A 22,165-nucleotide genomic window follows, 5' to 3' on the forward strand; every position below is an offset into this window, starting at 1 on the left:
GTTTTCTTAGTTATGAACTGTTGTATTTGCATTCCTTGCATTAAAATGCTTCCTTATCAGGAATAACTCCAAAGTTCACATTTTCATGGTTGTGCTCTGTAAACTTGTTTTCCTTCAGTTAGTCAAAGTCTGGACAAAAGCATTAGTTCATAGACAAGGAGCTCTTTCAATTTGGCAGCATCCTCTTTGTGTCAGTGTTTTACTTGTAGAATATTAGTGAAGGTAAACATTAAGCCATTTGTATGCTATTACAGTCACACTGTAGAAAAACTAGAGGCTAGAAGAACTGCCCTCAGCACGGAAGTCGCTAAGCCATGGTGGTTGTGAATAATCAGGAAAAGTTATGACTTAATTCGGGAGAACGATGTTGTGAACATAAGAAGAAGCCTTTTCCTGTTAAATTAATTTCAATGAAATTTTCACTTCTGCTTTTGAGAAGAAAATTCTGTTAAAAATTCCAGTAATTGACTCCTGTTGACATGGCAGCAGAGTAGTTAATGAATTAAATGCAATGGTACTAATTTTGATTGATACTGTATAATTATGGTGTCAAAGGTATTTAACTTTTTATCAGGCTGTAAATCTGCATCAGACTTCTAGTCTACCCTTGAGAGAAAAAATACATAAAGTGGGAAAACCTAGACACTCCCCCAACCTGAGCCATTTTACGAAAGAGTATGAGAAAGTTAAAAGGTTTCACTAGTTCAGCCTACTTCCATGTTAATAGCATATATCTGAGCAACTCCTGAATGTCTTAGTGTCTGAAAAGCAAAAAGTAAATGTTCTCTCTGAATTTTGATGTCAGCAGCAGCAGAGTATCCTCTGACAGCCTTCTGTGGTCTTCTAGCTTTTTTCTTTCCTAATAGCTATAGTCTGACTGGAGGTCTTAAAGCCTGAAGGTAAAAGACAGCCTTCCAAACTACACTGAGCTGCTTTGTTCTCACTAGGGAGAAATAAAACATCATTTTTTACCTAAAATGAAATTTATGGAGAATACAAGAGATCCAGTTGTTCTGGCCGTGACTCTTGAAGCAAGTGTTTTTTAACTTGACAAGCCAAGCATGAAGGGATACAGTTTCTTAAATTCTATGTGTGATTCATTTGTTGTGTAATATTTTAATGCTTTTGATTTATTGGAAGTACATGTTGATTAGTGTTGAGAGAGGTTTTACTAATGTCAGAAATAGTACTTCACTGTTCACCAAGGTGAAAGTCAAGATGGCTATGATTTCAGAGGTTAATAGTAATCTATACACCTTATTTTATAAACAACATCACCTTTTCTAGAATAAGGGATCTCAATTCTTAAAACTTCTCATAGACCATTATTTTTTGTAATTGATTCTACATCACCCTCTTTTTTTTCTTGTTTCTGTTTTTTTGCCATTTCATATTCATTGGTTCAAATTCTCCTTTGTCAGGAGGTTCTCCTGCTGGTGAGTTTTATAGCTCCCATTGATACTTCATCTCTATCTGTCTTTCTGACCCAAAAGAATTTGTGCTTCAATGAGCCTCAGGAGGATTTTATAAGTAATTTTAAGAACTTAGTTTTGACTCTTGAGTGTGCTGCTTTGGCTTGCCATATTGTTTAGGGCAGGTCAGGCTTGGTGCTTTTCAAAATCCTGTCCTGCCCGTGTTTCTGATGTGTATGTGTAATGGGCATTAGTCTTAACAATCATGTAGTTGAAAAGTTGTAGAAGAGTTGAGTTTACATTGTAGTAATATTACTAATCAGTTTGTCATTCAGCATCTTTAGTGACAGCATGTTTGGTTGGAGATGAAACTTAGGACCCTGTGAAAGCTTTAGATGCAGATGGCTTCTCAGGAGCTCTGTGGGCTGTTCTCTACTGTGGCAGTGTTCTGTGGGTGCAGGAATTCAGTCCTCTGCTAGGCACTGGGCTTTGAAGTCACCAGCCCAAACACTCAGGGGAATTAGGTGCTGAAGTCCTGTCTCCTTGTGACTGGTTGCAAAATAGGTTGTAGGCTGATATCCAATGCCATGGGAGAAGCAGCATCTTTTCCCTGCAATGAATCATCTCATGTTTATTGAAGTTCACTGGTGAAACTTGTCCTGGCTGTCTTCATTCCCCTGGTAATAATTGTGGTAATAATCAGCCAAAGCACATATGTCAAAAGCCCTTTGTTTTTATTCTGAAGAGAAAGACAGAGCTAATAAAAATATTTTCATATGTTTATGATGGCATGAGAACACTTCATAGAGGCTTCTTTATTTAGGAATTATAATGCTCATAGGAGATGCCTTCCAGAGGTAAACTGAGAAGGATATTTTCCACTGTTGCTTGTTCCTTGTTTCTTTTGAAAATCTGAGTTCATTAATAGGACATCCTGAAAGGCCTGCTTACTTCTCTTAGGAGATGAAGGGACTGAAGGCTGTGTAGGGTAGGGAGGAAAATATTTTCTAATAAGTCTCTATGAGAAAGATATCTGAACTTCTTGTGGTTATTTTTTCAGCAGTTTCAAATACTGTTAGATTCTGCTGAGATTAAATGCTAGTTACTTTTAGTGTTTTCAGACAGCATTCTCTCTCCTTATGTTTTTGAACAAGCTTTGCCTACAGTTTCAATACTTCTAATGTTATTAATTATATAAGACTTTTAAAGCTTTGTACTGCTGTTCTGCAGGTGACTTGCTGTTTTATGAGAACAGCTTTTGCAGGCTGTGGCAGAGAAATGGGGGAAGTGAAGCATTCCATGGGTAGGTGGCAGATGCTGAGATCAGAGAGGTGAATCTGCAAGGATTCCTTCTCTTGCTTGTAGTACTGCATATTGATAGCTGGAATGTAGCAAACAACAATTGTCAATTAACACGTTTTGGTTCGTTCAGGGGTGATGTCAGAAAATAGCCTTTTTCAGTAGAATCAAGTTCTTTCTTCCCTCCCTCCTTACATACGCCTACAGTGATGTTTTTTCAGCTCTACAAGTGTGTGTTTTCTCACTCTCTCTGCTGTGTAGGCGGCCTTCCCAATCACAATTGGGCTTCACAGGCAATCTTTTACCAAAAAAAAAAAGAAAAAATCATCTTTACACAGCAGGTCTATAATTTAGCACCAAAGGAAATGGAGAGTTCTGGGTCAGAATTGTGATGTGTCTTAGTAATGCTTGAATTGGTAAAGAATTTCACCCTAAAAAAAAAGGAAATGGTTCTCTTGACCAGAATTGACCAGAAGGCCATTCACTACATGTGGAAATTATTGTTTTACATTCTACCCAAATGATTTACCAAAATGCCAGTTGCAAATGATAAACAAATAGACTTTAAATCTTACACTTGCTTTGTTAGACTGAGTTATAATTAAGCTTTTCTATCCTAGAATTAGAATGTGATTCTAATAAAAAAGACAAACTCAGTTTGTTGACAATATGAAAGTTAAAATGCAGCTCTTCTGGGAGTGTTTCCTTATTTTAAACATGATTTTCGTTCTCTCTGCCGTTTATAAACTGCATTTGATGCACTGTATTATTTTTTGTGTACTGCAGCTCTTTTGCTGGTGCTTCTCATTTCACCAAGGTCTTAATTGCACACAGTATTTTGTAAACAAGCCTAAACTTAACTTGCAATAAAAAAACCCTTAGCTGTATTTTTAATTACTCAGAAAAGATAACAATAATTATTTTCTTGAGTTCTGTTGATGATAACACTATTTGGCATTTCTTAAAAAAATTTTGTTGATGATACTTTTCTTGCCACAGGTAGATATTCAGAGTTTATTCTACTCTGTAAAGAAATGCTTCTGCAAGAGCAGCAATGGGTGGATTAAAATTTGCTTATCAACCTATCAAATTTCAGGAACAGTTATTACACAGCCCTTGTACCATGGTTTTATGTGCAGTTTGTGCTGCCATTGCAGCTGAAAGGAGCCATCCTCCTCTCCTTCTCCTGTCTAATACCTTTTCTGCCTCATGTGCTCATGAGGCACAGGTGCTCATGTAGCTGTGCAGTGAAATGGATTGGGGAAAACCAGGCTGGAGAAGAATTGAGGTCTTTTTCTTTAGACTCCTTACTTAGAGCTGGATTTTAGTCTCTCTTTGATATGATTCACTGTACATCTTCTCTAACACGTGAGCTTGGTGGGAGTAGAGTAGACAAAAATTCATTGGCAGTATGTGCTCTGCCTCCAGCTTGTGCCTCTGCGGAGTTCTTGGGACTGCAGCAGAAATCTCCATGGTTACATCTGTTTGCCCGGTCTAATTTTAGAGGACTCATATCATCTAGAGATGCAAACCTTCTGCAGCAATAGACAGAGGTCAGATGTTAAGAGTATTTCTGAAAAAATACAGATTATAATACAGGACCTGGTAAATAGGAAGGACCAGCTCTGAAACCTTGACATTTCCTTCACACTTGGAAACTTTTTAGGGTACTGCAGCTGGTGACTTAGATAAAAACTCCTGCTCTCCCTTGTTTTTGGCATGTGTTACAGACTTTATGTTGAGCAGTGAAGGGAAAAAAAGTGGGCCACAGCACTGCTAAACATCCCCTTTCTTTCAGGCATTGCCAAATGTGTGTTTAATCTCTAAATGCCTGGCAGAATGTGTTCTGGAAGAAAATGACGATTCAGAGAAGGGGTGATAAAAGAAGGGTTGAGATTGTTGTAGTGAGAAAATTATCATACAGGCTTTCTCAGATGTGTAAGTTAGGCGCAAAAAATCAATAGATTCACAGTTTTATAAGTCTTCTTTGTTGCTTCTGGCTTCTCACAAGCACAGTTTTCAGAATACCCTTTACCTTTTGAAAAGTATTTCATTTGATTGCTTCCCATTCAAATTTTGTTCATGCCCATGATCTTTTTGCTTCTAGGTTCCACTGTGGTATGATTCATCAGAAGCAGATTGTGACGTCCGCTGGGAGTTTTTGCTGAAGCTTGCACGTGTCTGCTTTCTCAGGAATTTAGATAGGTAAGAGTGCATGTTCTGCTTTCTGTACCTTCTGACCTTTTGGAATACTGCTAGTTGTCACAAACTGAGTGCTGTGTTTGACTGCTGATAGTGTGTAATGTTTCATGCCGTGTGCAAGGGGTGGGCTCCAGCAGGATGCTTTATCCCAGTAGGCTGGCTGCCACAGAGTGCCAGACTTCATCCCAGGCTATTGCTGATTGCTTCCTCTATACATCAGTGCTTTTCCAGGAGGGACATGCAAGGGAACTAGATGGCTATTCCCTCCCCACCACTTTCTACTAGGTATGCGTAGAAGGGTTTGCAAAAGCAGGTTTGACTGTGTTCAGGCTGTGACAAAATGCCTGCTTTTGTCACATTTTCTGAAAAACAGCAGTTTCTGAAGGTGGTTTCTTTTAACCCACTTGTGAAACTAAAGTCGTATTGTAAGAAAGAAAAGGATGATTCTTCTGGATGAGCCTGATCCTTTAAAAAGACTTGCAAGTACACGATTTCTCCTTTCACTTAATAATGTAATTAATTAAAAAGTAAAATGTATGCAACAAGTGTGAGACGCTGCAGTTTTGCCCATGCAGCCTTGCCATCTGCATTGTACCAGATGCACGTCCCTGACAGGTGTGTAATGACCTGGTTCAAGATGGTATATGAAGAAAGGTTGGAAAATTGCAGTGTGTGGGTTTGGGGTGTGGAAGGACAAGAGACGGGGAGCAGTGGTGTTGGTTTTGCAAAGATGGGCGGGGTTGGATTTGTTTTCGGATGGATCAGCTTCCTGAATTAACTCAACAGGTTGTGCAAGTAGTAGTGCTGCCTGGAGGGAGGTGACCAGAATTTGCTATGGACCTGCAGGGAGAACAAAATTTGAGATCTCAATTAAGATGAGTTGAAGCAGATTTGCAACAAGGCAGTAAAAACATAATCCCCTCCACTGAACATATTTTAATCATGTGTTTATTAACACATAGTGAAACCTATATAGGTATAGGATATGCAGAGGAAGTCCAGTCTGGGAGAAACAGTGTAAAAAGCATTGCTGCCAAGGAAAAACCCTCCCTTGTAACGTCGGTTCATCAGTCTGTTGGATGTCAAAACAAACAGGTTTCTTATGTGAGAGAGTCTGCCCTGTAGTTGTTGCAGTTGCTTTGAAGGATGTTGTATCAAAAGAGTCAGTTTAAAACTCTCTTTCTGAAACACTGTCAGCAGAAGCTGCATTGTGTTGGCAAAGATTTAGTTTCTGACATTTGTCTTTGGTAGAGATAAAACCTTTCCTTCAGAGGATGTATATACTGGAAACAAATATATTTGTTCACAGATCTAGCAGAGCCCTTGGAAAAGGCTAATTTGATTATTTTGTCTTGAGTAATTTTACCTTTTCATTTGGCATCATCTTTAGTGTTAATTTTTACACACAATCATTATTGGGGTTTTTTTTTTTTTATATGTAGCTCTCAAAGTGACCACAGAGGAGAACATAGTGTCCATGTCTTTCACAACACACAAAAATTTCTTTGTTTGTTTTTTAAATAAAGTTTGTGGCTCTAAAAGGCTATTCAGTGTCATGATACTAGTGAACACTGTAGTGGGGCATGGACAGTGAGAAGAGGCTGTCTTGAGTTATGAAGAACAGTCTTAGTAGTTTAACTTACTGATGGAAAGTAAATTAGTAGTTTTTCCCCTTACTATGTTTGGATTCCACAGTCTAGTGTTCTTGTCACGTACTTTCTGTAAAGAATGATGCAGTAAGTAAATTTCAGTTTGCCGCTGGTGTTGCCATGTTACACCACTGAAACATTGAAGCTGGTAAATTTCTTTTTATTATACACTCTCTATTTTTTGTTCAAAGTGGAAATTTTTCTCAGTGGAATTAAGAAATTTTAAAATTTCAGCCTGTAGCAAATCTAGTAATACAAAGTTATACTTAAAACCCAATTTGTTTCCTCAGTAACAGTTCTGGTTACTGGTTGTTTATGAATATGTAGGCTCATGGTCCTATAAACCTAGTCTTGTTTACTGAAATTCTTGAGCAGGTTTTACAGTTGGGAGTTGAATATAACCATATTAACAAGCAGCTTTTTTAAGGAATAGTATCACACTCCAATAAAGCTGATATTTGTTTGTTTCAAATACAGAATCTTAATTTGATTTATAAGAATATTTAGATGCAAAACATTTGCCACCATAAACTTAGTTTTGTTAATTCCCCACATTCTTCTGTAGATACTGGCAGACTAAAACTTGTAAAATTCTTCATGAAAATTAACCTCAGACTCCTTATTTGACCTAAACTTAAAATGAAGAAGAGGACTGTGGGGAGGAAAGAGGAAGAGATGGCCACTGTGTACAATTGGCTGATGTTGACCTTAAGTTATATATTGTTGGTTTTATCTGTACTATTCTTTTCCTGTAGACAGATTGAAGTCCTGTGGCTTCATTTGTTTGCTAGTAAAAAAGCCTTGTTGGGTGGGGTTGAGGTGGAAAAGGCTTTGCCTCAGTGATTCCTACTTTTTCACAGGGATGTGTTTAAGAGTACATAGTGCTGTGTTCCCTGCAAAGGAAAGCAGGAGCTATTGGGTACTGTTTCTCTGAATGGCCAGGAGGAGAGTTGTACAGAATTGTGTTCCTTCCTTACATTTTGCAGGTTTAATTTTTTTTTCACAGTGATTTCCCCAAGGTTTAGTAGGTGATTATACAAAGGATTTCTGTTATTAGGACTGTGTAGGTTTGTAGTTCAAGTTGCTTCCCCGAGGAGTCTGAAGAAATTTAGGAAGAACCCATGCAATCAGTGCTTACAGTCTTGGCCTCTTTATAAAAAGGAGGGTGTTCCTTGAGGAGTGCACGTTTATATTTTGAATGCATGTACTTGTGCACACATGCACCTGTGAGTCACAGAAAATGGATGTATGGGATGCAGTATGTTCCCAAGTTAGTGATTGCCTCTTGTACAGTGTATTTGTACTGTGGTATTGCAATGATATCTACAGTAATTATCTTTAAATGCAAAGAAGTAAAAAGTGCTTAGCCTACTTTTATGTTCTTTTATGTTTAAAAACAGTGTGGTGAACTAGTGATAGTTGACAGATTAGTTAATGTATTTGAGAACTGGAGAATTGCAGTAAGATCCTTCAGCAAAACAGGATAATATTCTTAATAGCTAAATATGTCCATTTTAATAGCGAATGGGTGTTCATAATACAAGTCTCACCTTTATTTCATTGTGTATTAGACTGAAGGAGTTGGATATTCAGAAGGTAAGTGTATATGAGTAAATGAAGAGAGGAGAGTCTGGATCCCATTAATTCTTGGCTATCTCTAAGCTGGTGAGGGTTTTATGCTTTGACACGTTTTTCTTAGTCCATAATGATTATTTAATAGTATGAATTGTAGTGATCCATACTCTTCTGCTACAGGCACCTGTAGAATAGGCAGGCCAAGAATGAGGCATGCTATGTCTGCAAACTTCCTGATTCCAGAATGGTTAGGCACACCCAAGTTAGCATTAATCTACCTAGCCTGGATTTAAAATGATTGCAAGGATTTAACAGCATGGATTTTAGTATAGCCTGTTTGAGGCTCACTACAAGTCTGGGTGCTTAATCACTGCAATCCTGTGCCCTGGAAATTGAGGGTTTTGTGAAATTGAGTTCTGTAGCTCGTATAAATGTGGAGAGCTGTTGGTGGATTAAATACATACATTATTCTGTGAATTTTTCCTAGCTTACCCCTTAAGGTGATAGTAATAAAACTTAGAACTAGTAAGTATGTACTTAGTACTTTGTATCATTACAAATATATACTGATTAATAAACAAGATGTTTTCTGTTTATTTAACAGGAAATCAGTTGATTCTGCTATATTAACATTTTATGGGACTGGCTGGTGAAGAATGAGCAATTGTGTTTTGATTTTTATGCATTGTTCAGCTTGCACATTGCTAAAGTGCATTGTGCTATGTTTCTTAAACTTGAAAAGCAGCACAATTTTGCAGTTAAATATTTTAATTGTTTTAGGTGAGTAATAAGAATCAACAGTTAAATAAATCTGAGACATTGAACAGACATGAAATTTGTAAATTCCACAGACATGGAAGAATTAGAAACCCCCCAGTAAGTTCATGTACTGAATAAAGCACCAAAACCCAGCAAACAAAAAACCAAACTAAAACAAACCAACGAAAATAAACAGTCCCTCTCCCTCCCCAAAAAAACAAACCCCCACAACCAAAGAAGCAACAAGCAAAAACCAGTAAACCTCTGACAGAAGAGACAACAGAGCAGCAAAATTTGGACTACTGGTGTTATGTCTCTGCTTTTTTACCTGTAGAGAGCAAAATATTTTATTAATTTGTGAAATGTTTTGAGAACACATGGAACTACTACTACTACAACTTCACTGACCATGACATTTCCTGAATTCATGCTTCCGAACAGATGCATCAGCTTGAAATACAACATTTCTGTACAAAGCTTCAAAGGCAGTGTGTCTGGCAATTCAGAGATGATCAATTAAATTATTTCATCTATCTAAAAGTAAAAGGTGTCTATTCAGTGGTAGTCCTTTTATCACTCTCCTGGATCAAATTCCTTCCTTCTCTTGCTTTTTCCCTTCTTACAAGCATTTAAATTTTTTTCCTTCAGTTTTTCAGTACCCTTCTTGAGCTGTACAACCAAATTTCTCTGTGCCAGACTAAGTAAAATAACTGCTTTGCTCTCTTAATTGGTGTTCTCTTGTTTAAATATTAGTGGCTTAAGATTAGCCACAGCTATGTGTTTTGAGTTTTCTATTGAGTACACAGATTCAAGGAAGCTGACTAGTAAATTGGAGTGATGCTCAGAGCTGTCACCTGTGAAGATCAGAATTCACACTTTCCACTTGAGATCAGAGAAGATCAGCTTGCTTTTCAGCCTAATTGTATTCACTGCTTATGCATAATGCAAACCCACAACTTAACTGTGCTCCATTTGATGAAAGATAAAGATCAGTGCTTACTAGACAGTGTGATGCTAGCTTTACAGATCCCATCAGCATCAGGCATTAGTCATGGTTTTTTATGTATAAAACATAGCATGCATGTCTGTACACATCATAATGGAAATGTATAGTTTTAGCATAGAATACCGGGTTGGAAGGGACCTCAAGAATTATCTGGGCCAATCTTGGCAAAAGCACAGTTCTATAGACACAATGACCCAGCACTCTGTCCTTCCAAATCTTAAAAGTGTCTGATGTTAGGAAATACACTGCTTCTCTAGAGAGGTTATTCCAATGGCTGATGGTTTTCAGTGTGAAACGTTGCCCTCATGTCCAATTGGAATCTCCCCAGGGGTGACTTGTGCCCATTACCCTTTGTCTTTCCCATGTGACTCCTTGGAAGAAGGGAGTCTGTTGTCTTTGTAGCAGTAATAGTAATGCAGTTAATAGCTGTGTGAAGATTTTATAGCATGTTGATCTCTTTAGTCTTATGCCCTGTGTATGTAGATGAATTTGTCATCAGTTACTAGTTCATTCCGTCAATTCCTTGTGTAAAGATTTGGTACTAATACACAGCTCTTCAGTGCCTCAAAGCTATGCTATTTATTACATTGATCTTTAATACCACTAATAGCTCATTTCACTGAGTCTTTTACAGCTTATAGAATTTTTTTTTAAAACAAAGGAAACTTTGTTTTCTAATTCATCAGAGTAGTTGAAAAGTCTGCTTTGACTTTATGCCTAGCATATTTACAGAAGCTTTGTTTGAGCTGCAGTCTCTCCAATGCCTGCTCATCTGCAATAGGAAATGAAAGGAGAAGAAGCAAGGTTTGTCATTAAATCTCATCAAGTTACATTTTTGCATCTATATGTGTATATTTAGAAAACATTCAGCAGGAGACATTTCTCTGAACTGGCAAGTCTAGGGTGGCAAATACTTTTAAAGTTGAGGAATTGCTTGGATAGAATTAAGTTGGGATGTGGCATGGTGGTTTTTTTGGGTTTATTGCTGTTTGCATTTTCTGTGTGTGTGTGCATGCAAACCTTCAGAGATAATGTGGGAATGGTCCCTCCTTTAGCCACATCAGTGCCCCATAGTTTGTGATGCTTCTCTCCTTTAGCCACATCCTGTGTGGGAATAGTCCTCTCCTTTAGCCACATCAGTGTCCCATAGTTTGTGAGCTCAGTGTAGGGATGTGTCAGTGGTCAAGGCTGCACCTAGAGTGTGCTGGCCTGCCAGCCTTGAGTTCCTTCTTCCATCTGCACACAAAGGAAAGGCAGGAAAGCTGCTTCTTCATCTGGTGGTTGTACCAAACTCTTTACTTTGTTGTGCATGCTTGCAAGTGTTTGGATACTTCTGGTTGTGTAGCTGTGACACAAGAAATACGGGAGAGCACATCATCTTTTTTTTCCCCCCCTTGTTTTGGTATTTTTAAGTTAGCCTTGTCATTATTGGTGTAGCACTGTTCTTAACGACCTTGATTTCTTTGTGTGATAGTGATACTTTAGGGAAGCAGTCACAGTTGGTTTTGCTCCCTCTTGTTACTGTGTCCTTGGTTTACAAACACATGTTTGTAAAGCTTGTGTACTAGAGGTGCAGTAAGCTTGTATGTCTGTGTGGTAGTGTACTTTTTCAGGTTTTGAGGAAGCACTGAACAATCATTGTTTAATATTATATTTTTCTTTGTATTACTGTTTTATTTTCTTACTGTGTTCTTTTTACCTTTATTTTCTCTACTGCTTTTCCGCATTTATTTTCTTCAGCATATCTTTCACTTTTTGGTCCTCTTTTTCTCCCTTCTGATGCTTAGGTTAGAGCTCTTTGCAGAAGTTTGCTGAGGGCAAAGGTTGAAGTTGAAAACCAGAACACCATTCCCTCCTCTGAGAAGGGAAAACTGCTGTAACCGCTCTTCTCTGAAATAAATTGCTCTTGAGAGGAGGTTGTGTGGAAGAAAGATGAACTGCATCCAAAGCCTGAGGACTTTCCTGGCTGGAATTAATTTGGAATCAGAAGCTTATAGCATTTTTTAAAACATTTATATGCTTAGCTGTATGGGAGTATAAGGAGACAGACATGTGTACCTTGGAAATCTTTGTTCCTTGTATCTGTTCTTGACTATAAAAGGCAAGCAGAGGTACATTTGGGTAGACTGAAAACTTGAGAGAGAGAAGAGCAGCTAAATGCAGTGGCTATTTAATATTTTTGCTGTGGAGTTAAGTTGTGAGCCAAGTGCTCTTTCTTGGATTATTCTGCAAAGCAGTTGTCATTTTTTCATTGCTAAAGGTTGATATGGGTTTTTTAGCTTTGCTTTATTAAAATGGCTTGGATATAGAAGGTAATGTTGGTCCTCCTGACCATCTTCAGAGACACTACAAAGATATTCCAAAGAGCTGCTTAAATATTTGGACAAGTTGGATACATTTTCTCATACATTGAAATTTAACTGTTATCCTTCATCCAGAAGTCCAGTTAGCTTACTCTGGTCAAATCAAAGTTCTCTCTCCACAAGTGTTTTGCATCTGGCAGAGCACAGGAGCAGATGTAAATGGAGAAAGATAGGATGGAGTTGTAGCTGTAGACTTAATGTCTCCCATCTCAGGACTTTCTGGATCAAGAAAACCAGTACATTTTGCTCTTTGTTGCCTTTCTCTTATACTTCCTCATTCTGCAAAAGATTTTTTTTTTTTAATTGGGAAGAGCAGAATTGCATGTGGTACTGATGGCAGAAGTCTTATGTGGTGATATGATAGAGATCCAGTGTTCTTTTCAGAATAATTCCTAATGCTGTCAATGCGTGGGTGCTGGTTTTGTGTTGTTGGGGTTTTTTTTTTGTGAGTGTTGGAGTATAATTTCATGGATACAAATATCTTCATAGTCTTTAATATAAAGAATTCTGAAATTAATTGAGAAATGCCAGGTAGTATTTTAATTTTTTCCCCCATATTTAATTATCTGTTTGGTACAGACACCTAACCATGGGTGCTTCAGAGCCGTAAGGCATTATAGCATGTAAAATATTCTTGAGTTTGGGCTCCTGTAGTCATGGTTAGGGCTTAAACTTGCCTAAACTTACTCTGGATCAATGATACTTCTACTGATATGTGCAGAGTTGTGCCTACTGCATTTTTATTACCTATTTCCACTGTTACTTCATGTTCACCAACTAATATGCTTCTTCATTTTTTCTAGGATATTTGCACATACATATCTTGAGTCCAGAGGGGCCCCCAGAGAATAAACTAAATGGTCTCTGTGCTCTGGGGACACTTCTGGAGTTGTTCATTTACAGAGCAAAGAGGATTGTGTCTGACCTTCTAATGTTTTTATATAATCAGGATTTAAGCTGTTTTTTAATTTTGCCTATTAAATGAAAACAGAGATTTAGCCTTTCCCTTGAATGAGTAGATTCCGAAGCAAATCAATGTAGAAAACCTTTAGAGACCCTTTAGAGAGCTTTACCGTGCGTGTGGGAAATTGCAAGAGTGTATTGGTACATACTTTAAAATTCTGGTATGGAAGGGGTCAACAAACATATCCACTGTACAAAATCGGAGAGTGCCACAGAAGCTGCTTGCTCTTTGCGACCAAGGGACTAATGTTGCTGCTTTTGTATTTTTCCTGACAGATTTTTTGTTTGTCCAGAATTCTGTTATGAGAGAAATAGAAGTTTTCTTGTCCTTTGATAAGCTCTCAATAACTGACATTTTTCTCTTCCCTTTTTTAAATAAAACCAAACCTTGAGCCTGAGGTTTGGGTTTTGTACTCCAGCTGTGAGCCTTATAGAGATTGCTGCATGTTCTGTCGTCTCAACTGAAAACACAATTTACATATAAAACAATTTTTTATGTTAATACCTGTGCAGGGGTTGTGCTTCTGTTCTGAATTGACTGGTGAGGTGTTGAAACAGTACATCTTGCTTGGCATCTGGATTGTTGGTGCAGCTCAGGATCATCCTGATCATGGCTGATATAAATTGAAAAATATTTTTCTTTAATGCTTATGACTAGACAAATCAGCTGAAATAAACAGTTTTCATATTTTTCTTATTTAATCTGTATTTGATTGCTTTTTTTACAGTTAACTTTGTGGCTTACAGTACTAGTTTAGTGTAGCACAAATTCACTAGGCCTGCCATTTTCATTTAGTGTTTGAAAAATAGTGTTTTTACAGTAACTATGACTGACAAGGAATTACAGAACTATATTGAATTGCTTTTAGTAGTAAGTAGTACAAAAAATCAGAAACAGCTATGTCAAAATGTGTTTGTATTTTGTGGTAGAGATGCATACATGAGTGCATAGGGTTTATTTTGAGTTTCATAGGACCAAAATTTAAAATGTATTGAAGCACAGAGGGCTTAGAGACATTACTTTTTCTTAAAACAATGTATATTATAATGGACGGTGGTCATTTGGAGAAATCTTTCGCCTGGTTTGAGTGTCTGAAAAACTCCTTTATATCTCTGATGTTTAATGTATTTTTTTATCAACAACTAGATTTAGTAATATTGAAGCACAGAGGGCATAGAGACATTACTTTTTCTCTTTCTTAAAACAATGTATATTATACTGGACGGTGGTCATTTGGAGAAATCTTTAGCCTGGTTTGAGTGTCTGAAAAACTCCTTTATATCTCTGATGTTTAATGTATTTTTTTATCAACAACTAGATTTAGTAATTATTTTCCTAAGTCCCTTTTATTAGTCTGAGAGGTTTTGCAGTATGTGTTCTAATGCATGATTTATATTGATAAGAGTATACAGGGTAATGATAGATCTGGAAAGATCAGTTAAGAGCAGGAGTAACCTCAGAATCATTTGCCTTTATTGTAACAGTACAATCAATATAAAATGTAGCACATAGACCAGTATTTTCTGTTCATATAGACCAGATGGTGCATTCTTGTATTTGGATATGTAGACACTTATAAATCCAGTAATGAAGTAACTTTTTTTGCTATAAAGACCAGATGGTGCTTTCTTGTACACACTTGGATATGTACACACTTATAAATCCAGTAATGAAGTAACTTTTTTTGCTATAAAGTGTCTAATGTAAAATTATCTTTAACAAAATAAGTTTCAGCAAGAAGCTTGACTATCCCCTACCCCATGCCCAAAACAAAAAGCAAGCCTACGTTCTAGGTGATCTGAGGCCACTGGCTAATGCTTTCATGATTGAAAACACTAACCGTCTAATGTAAAATTATCTTTATTCTAACAAAATAAGTTTCATAAAGAAGCTTGACTATCCCCTACTCCATGCCCAAAACAAAAAGCAAGCCTAAGTTCTAGGTGATCTGAGGCCACTGGCTAATGCTTTCATGATTGAAAACACTAACAGTGATGTAGGATTTATTTTCTGGACTGCAGTAGATGTTTGGATAGCTGTTTATTCTCTAACACAATGTTTTTCTGTTTTCTGTGTGTTTTGTGGTTAAGCGAGAGGATTCTTAGAGATGTACTTGATATGTAGAAATCTTTATTGTCTGAAAATGGAAGTGCTAGACTAAGAGCCATGACCTGTAAATCTGCTGATTTGCCACAGATTAATAATACTGCTGTCTCTTTTAATCACTGGGCTGTCTGCATAAAGTACTGCCTTGCCTTTTGGGGCTTTACAGATTTCTTTTATCATAGCTGGGAGTTGGTGGTTATGAAGACTTGTTGGACAATGATATGTGTGTTGCTATAATTAAGAGCTCACCACTGTTTGTTCTGTCTCACAAGTTCCCAAACAATAACAAAATGTAGGACACAGATAGTTTTGGGAATTGTTTCCTGATGGAAAATATGATGTTAGGAGAGAGGTCAGCCTTCTGTAAGGCAATGGTAAAATCATTGCTTTCCCCTATTTTCAATAGCATTTATTTCCCTTTTGTTCTAATGTTGCTGCCCTGTTCAGGTGGATATGATAAGCTGTGGGGCTAACTTGTTTTACTTGTGTTGTTTTATGTTTTTCTCTAATTTGTTTGCCAGATTCTTTGTTTTCTCTAAATGTAAATGTGAGGTTTGCTTTTAAACCTTTACAAAATCTGCCATAAATCCAGATAGGTAATTGGAATGTTTTGAGTTCTCTTTCTCAAAATGGGAGCTGGTGCATCTGAAAGCACTGCATTTTGCCTATAGTATCAGAGAAATAGCACTTTTTTTTTTTTTTTGTACATAGGCCAGTGGTTACCTCCTTTCCTCTTGCAGTCCTGCAGGTACTCTTTCTGTTGGTGGAGGAGTTGTGCATTCCTTATCGTGCGTGACTGTTGGACCCAGGCCTCACGGTCTGGTTTCACAGATGATTTGGAATAGCCCTGGATGTGTAATCAAAGTCTTGTTCTGTCCTTCAGCAAATATTTTCACATGATATGTAAGGAGTCTTGGATTTCCAGACAGCGCCAGTAGTTACCTCCTTTCCTCTTGCAGTCCTGCAGGTACTCTTTCTGTTGGTGGAGGAGTTGTGCATTCCTTATCGTGCGTGACTGTTGGACCCAGGCCTCACGGTCTGGTTTCACAGATGATTTGGAATAGCCCTGGATGTGTAATCAAAGTCTTGTTCTGTCCTTCAGCAAATATTTTCACATGATATGTAAGGAGTCTTGGATTTCCAGACAGCTTTTTTATGTTATTCTGGCTTTTAGATCTCTGAACTAGTAAATATGCATACATATTTTTAAAGACAAAGAGGAATGCTGCCTGTTTGTGGCTTTCTGGCTGCTCTGTGTGTGTTTGCCACTCAGTTTCAATACATGGATTCATAGAAACTAATGTGTCTATGTGTATAATGTACTATTCCTAAATTTCTGGCAGAAAAGAATGTTGCTGAAGGCATTGGCATGGTGGTCATCTAAAATCTAAACAAGAGTTTCTGGAAGTCTGAATTTTTGAAAAGGCTGAAAGATGGTGTCATATTTTGGTATGGGCTGCTGACACTCCAACTCTATTAATCGAAGTCTGTGTGATGTAAATATGTACTGGATTTTGGTCAAGTATGAGTTAGAATTTTACTGCTGGTTCACAGGACAGCTGAAAAATAAAATCAAAGCTAAAGTACATGTGTGACAGAGCCAAAATAAGTGTGTGCATACACAACTGTTAGTAAAGTCTAAATTGTTTTACATTAATGGTGTAAACACACCATTATGATACCAGCTGGAATCAGAACGCAGCTGCTGTCTAGAAAGAAAAAATCCTCACATTGAACCTTGTTTTAAATTTTAACTGCATTAAAAATGAATTGCCAAGTGTGAATTGCCAAGTAGAATTAGTACAAATATCAGTAGTACTGTTGAGTATGAAATCAATTCTATTAAAAAAATTCCATGTTAATTTTACAAGAAGATCAAGAAAAGAGGAAACTGAAATTGGAAGGAATTTTTCTATTTGTGGAGGGAAGGTGAAGGGAAGGAGAAATCTTCTAATGTGCACTGTCATCTAAAATAAATCATAGAAATGAGTTCATATGTAAAGACTTCATTTTTTTTCTTTCCTTTACTGTAGATAAGACACCCCTAGGAAAGTCAAATAACTATATTAAGAAGATGAAGGATTTTTTCTTCCAGTTGTTATCAATGGTTTTTTTTAGTAATCTTAGAACTAAATTTTCAGGATTTGTTCCTTAAAATACGCAAGAATGATGTATATGATATTTCAATGCTAGGACAATGGTATTGGCTAGACTTGAAATTACTTAACCTCATGTGCTCAGTAGTCTTATCACCTTCTCAAATTGTATTTGGCTTTCAAGATGAATATCAGGTTTATGACTCTTTAGTCTCTGATCCTGTATAGCTTCTCTTTTCTGCTTTATTACTCTTAATATGGATGCTTCTGCGTGTGTGTAGGTTTTTTATTTTATCATCTTTTTCAGAGTTACGGTATTTGGTTTTGCTCTCATTTGCATGAGTGTTATCAAGTGTGTTTTAGAATCCCTGATTTCTTAAGCTCACTTAGAATCAGCATCATCTCCTTCATGTTCCTTGCAACTTCTGTCCCCTTTCCCCCTCTCCACCACCTCTCTAGTTTAGTGTCATTTGCAGATTCTTCAAGGGGGCCTGTGTTTGGTCACCAAATTAATGAACTGAACAAAATTTGCTACAGGTCATGTTCTAGAGACACCAACCCAAAATTCTTTTCGTTTTGGTTTATATTTTAATACTCAGCTGCTGATTTTCTGAAAATGACTTTTTCAGTAGTTACTGTTATCTACACTAATTGTTTTGGATTTATAGTCTCCAGGTTGTGTTGAACAGTAGTTGAATTTAGATAAGCTGTACCTGCTGCCTCAGTAAGACCTTTACCTAAGAGACAACATGGTATTGTTTTGAGGCTTCCTGACTATCAATTATCTTTCTCCCCTAACTTAAATCACTCTTCTTTTCCCCTAGCAATGTACCCAAATCTTTCTAAGCATCAGAACTACATTGTTTGTCTTGTTACTTAAGTATTTTCCCACTTCCCTGCTATTGTTATGAGACATATACCCTATTTCATATTGCTGTGGGATCCCTGTCTTTTACTGGTCCTCAAAGCAAGTCAGTAATACCTTAGAAATCATTTTGACTGGTTCTTTTATATATCCTAGTGTACATTATTGTAAGTAGCTGGCTTAAACTATGCATTAATTTTTCTAATTCAAACATCAGTTTGGGTTTTTTAAGGAAAATTTATTTCATGTGTTATTTGCTAACTTTCTGGCCTCTTCCTTGTGGAGCTTTAGAGTATTGGGGTCCCTCATTTTCTAGATTAGATTCTACAATTGGCTGGCAATGGTATGTGCCACCACAATTTTATTTATCTCTGCAGGCTTTGACAGCCTGGGTAAGATCCAGAATCAATGTGTGGGCTGTCCAAGCCAGCATGCTATTGAAAAGCTGCCATTAAGCAACTCATTCTTAATGAACTGGGAGCAGTGTTGGTATTTCTCAGAATAAAAGAGATAATGCTTGTTCTTTGTTGTTGTATTGGGAGTGCGATTTGTAGCCCACCGCCCCCAGAGACACCTTGCAGAGCTCTTCTGGACTGGTATTTCACTCAGGAAGACTTGGAGGGAATAGCTAATTCTCTGTTGGTATTGCTAATCACCTACTTGTGTGTGTGGTGTTTTTCTGCAGTTCTTATTTGGGCAGGACTAGGACTGACTTAAAGGTCTTCTTGTCTTAGTCAGAACAGTATAAAAGAGCACAGAGGAGGTTCTTGGCTTGCAAAGATATAAAGCGCTGTACAAACGAATGGCTTTTATGACTATTTTTGTTGTACTATATCTGTCACTTGAGCAGACTTGCTGTAGCTTCAGGAACAAAAAGTGTTGCTAGGTATCTTCTAAATGTACCCTGCAACACAGGCCTTGGGACTGCCTTGCTGATAAGGTCTCCCCTTGTTCCTGGCTGGAACCACTTAGTGGAGGATGGTGCCTGAAAACGTCTGTTCAAATAACCATAACGCAGCTACACGTGCTGAGAACTGAAGCCATGGAGACCAGAGGTGAGGCAGAAATCTCTGACTCTTCTAAATGGTTGCTGTTTGACAAATTTCTCAGTGAATTACTGATCCAGCACTGAGCATCCTTTGCTGGTGCTGCCAATTATGTGGCTCTAACAGAACACTCAAAATCTCAGCTCTGAAATATGGTACTCTATCTCTTCCTTTATTTAGTTCTATGAAATAGACTATACTGGTAAATTCAAGACATTAAAGAAGAATGGAAGACAAACAGATGCAAATTCAATCTGGTTTAGTGGTTTTTTTCCATGTAGGTTTTGTGATCGCTTCTGCTTGACACATGAGCTTCTGTTTAATCTGTCATGTCTGGGAAGGCATTTTAAGTGCAAAACAAGTAGAAAATAATTCCAAATGGCTGGAGGACTGACAATGTAGTTCTCCATCAGAGTTTTACATTAGTGTGCCTGTTTTAATTGGAAAGGAAGTTTAAGGATATGTACTAAAAATAAAAATTGCTAGACCTAAATAAACAGAATGCAGTTTCTGATCTTGGGAAAAAAGTTGCATTTTTCAGTGAAGGTTGGTTTTTCTTTTCTATTTGTTTTTCCCCCCATTGTTAATGGAATTAATCTCACTTATGAACAGCTCTTGAAATAATTAAGTGTGCTACTGAAATTGTAGTTGTAGTTGTTCTGTTTCCTTGAAAGTCCCAAGCAGATATAAAATTAAAAAGCAAAACAGAAACCCACTGGAGGATAAAATAAGCAGCTTACACAATAAAAGTTGCAAATGGGAAAACAAAACTCTTGAGCTTGACATACACATTAATTCACTGAATTTTTCAACTGATGTCCTTTTGGAAGGGGTGGACCAGGCTTTCCCCATCTGCTGATTTGATGGTTGCTTCAGGGTCTTTCACCCAGGAATAGTGGGAGAGGATGAGTGCATGAAGTGTGAGCTGCAGGGCACAGCACATGTGCTTGTATTGCCTTGTTAAAGACAGAAGGCACCTCTTAGATGATTTTCTTAGTTCAGATAATCAAATGGTGGTTGGTGTTGCAGTACTGGTTCTGATGCATTTGGAAAAATTGTCCTACAGTTAACTTTTGAAGCTGTTGTGTTGGGATTTGCTTGAGTTGTTTTACTACCTGAAATGTATCCTTTTCTAAGTGACACTGCCTCATGAATGGAAGTAACATATTTTGCATTGGCTGCCTACAGCCATGTTCCCTTTGGAGCCAGAGCTGCTTATCAGTGAGTCTTTAATTTTCTGAGGTTTGTAGCTTAGTGTTGCAAGTCAAGTCTGCACAGGCTGATGGTTTGTCTTAACTATCATTCTGGAAATGTTAGTCTCAATATCTTGACTCATCAGTCAGCTTTGAGATTTACAGTGCAGGAAAACACCCAGTATTTTATTTAGCTTACTCTGCAGTTTAGATTAAATAGCTCTAGCAGTCCCATTCCCTGGAAGTTAGAGAGGAGCTGTTATACCATGAAGGAGTCGTTCCAATTCAAGCTTTTTAGCTTGGACAGATTTTACACACCCATTTTAGGTTTACTGTTCCAGTAGCTAAGTTTGGTGAAGGACCTTTGTTTCTCCTCACTCCCAGTTTCTAACACTGGCGAGACTTGGCAGGGTCTGACGAGGCCCCTGAGCTCTCCCCCGTGCCCGAGTGGCGTTCCCGCTGCAGTCGCAGCCTCCTCCAGAACGGGGGTGTGGGGACAATCTGTGCAGTACCACCAGTACTGTCTGTGCTGGCATCCAGCGAGGAAGCAGCTGGCATTAAATACCAGGGGCTGAAGAGCAGAAAGGAAGGAGGAGATGCTAGGCTGGGACACAGAGAGCAAACTCTCAGATGCGAGGAACAAAGACTGTGAAAGCTGGACAGTGTTTTAGAGAAAAAGGGGCTGAGTGGGAGAAGAAGAGGTGAGAAGAGTTGATTTATAAGCAGCAATGAATAACAATCCTATCCTCAGAACCTCCTGAGGATAGGAAAAATGTAAATAATTACTTGTTTGGGTTAAAAAAGCGGGAGAAGAAGAGGTGAGAGGAGTTGATATATAAGCAGCAATGAATAACAATCCTCAGAACTTCCTGAGGATAGGAAAAATGTAAATAATTACTTGTTTGGGTTAAAAAAGTTCTGGATGGCCTGGACCATTCTTCTAGAAAAGCACTACAGTTTGATACTGTTAAGATTTTGTGGCAGGTGTTGTCAGTGGAAGGTTCTTTTTTTCAGTAATATCATTCTCCAACTTGTTGGCTACTTAGCTGTTGAATTAGTTAACTCTAAACAAGAGTATTTTATCTGTATATTTTGTTTCTGTTTTACTAGCTGCTGCTTCTTTGAAGAGAGATTACCTGTGTCCTTCAAATGCCTGTGATATTTTCAAGAGGAACCATTTTTCTGTAAGTGGAGCTGTTTTCTATGAACATAAAATGAAAAAACATGAATTAGTGAAATGTATTAATAGCAGTGTGGGTGTGAAGAGAAATCTGAAATGTTTAAAAACGGGATGCTTTTTGTACATAGTATGGTTTTCATGATTTATAATTGAGAATAATGGTCGATGCTCAGGGGACGCTACTTTCTTTTTCGTTTGGTCATTTGAAATGAATAGTATACTTCTCTTACAAGCTCAGACAGTGATGATAAAAGCAGTACTTGTCTCTGTCAACATTTGTGAAAAATAAGTCTCTGGAGATTTCTGAATGTTTTATTTAATGATGAGACTAGTAAATCTCTCCTGTGTAGTGTCTGGATGAGCTGTCTTGTATCAAAACATTATTAATTGATTTTTATACTTTACAGTTATGTTTTGGGAATAAGTACTGGAAGGAAAGCCAAAAGCTCC

General features: G+C 37.6%; 1 protein-coding gene across 7 annotated transcripts in view; it reads left to right on the plus strand.

Moving 5' to 3' along the window:
- Nucleotides 1–22,165, plus strand: part of SIPA1L1 (signal induced proliferation associated 1 like 1) — a 201,860-nt gene that overhangs the window by 61,996 nt on the left and 117,699 nt on the right. For 5 of the 7 annotated variants that reach the window (XM_039704988.1, XM_039704995.1, XM_039704991.1 and 2 more), the window contains 2 exons: nt 4,819–4,916; nt 21,646–21,719. The gene's annotated coding sequence lies outside the window, so the exon portion shown is untranslated. The remainder of the gene's footprint in view (nt 1–4,818; nt 4,917–21,645; nt 21,720–22,165) is intronic. The other 2 variants (XM_039704993.1, XM_039704994.1) reach the window with 1 other exon arrangement.

This window comes from Passer montanus, unplaced genomic scaffold (assembly GCF_014805655.1).
Source record: "Passer montanus isolate IOZ18808 unplaced genomic scaffold, ASM1480565v1 scaffold18, whole genome shotgun sequence".
NCBI lineage: Eukaryota > Metazoa > Chordata > Aves > Passeriformes > Passeridae > Passer > Passer montanus.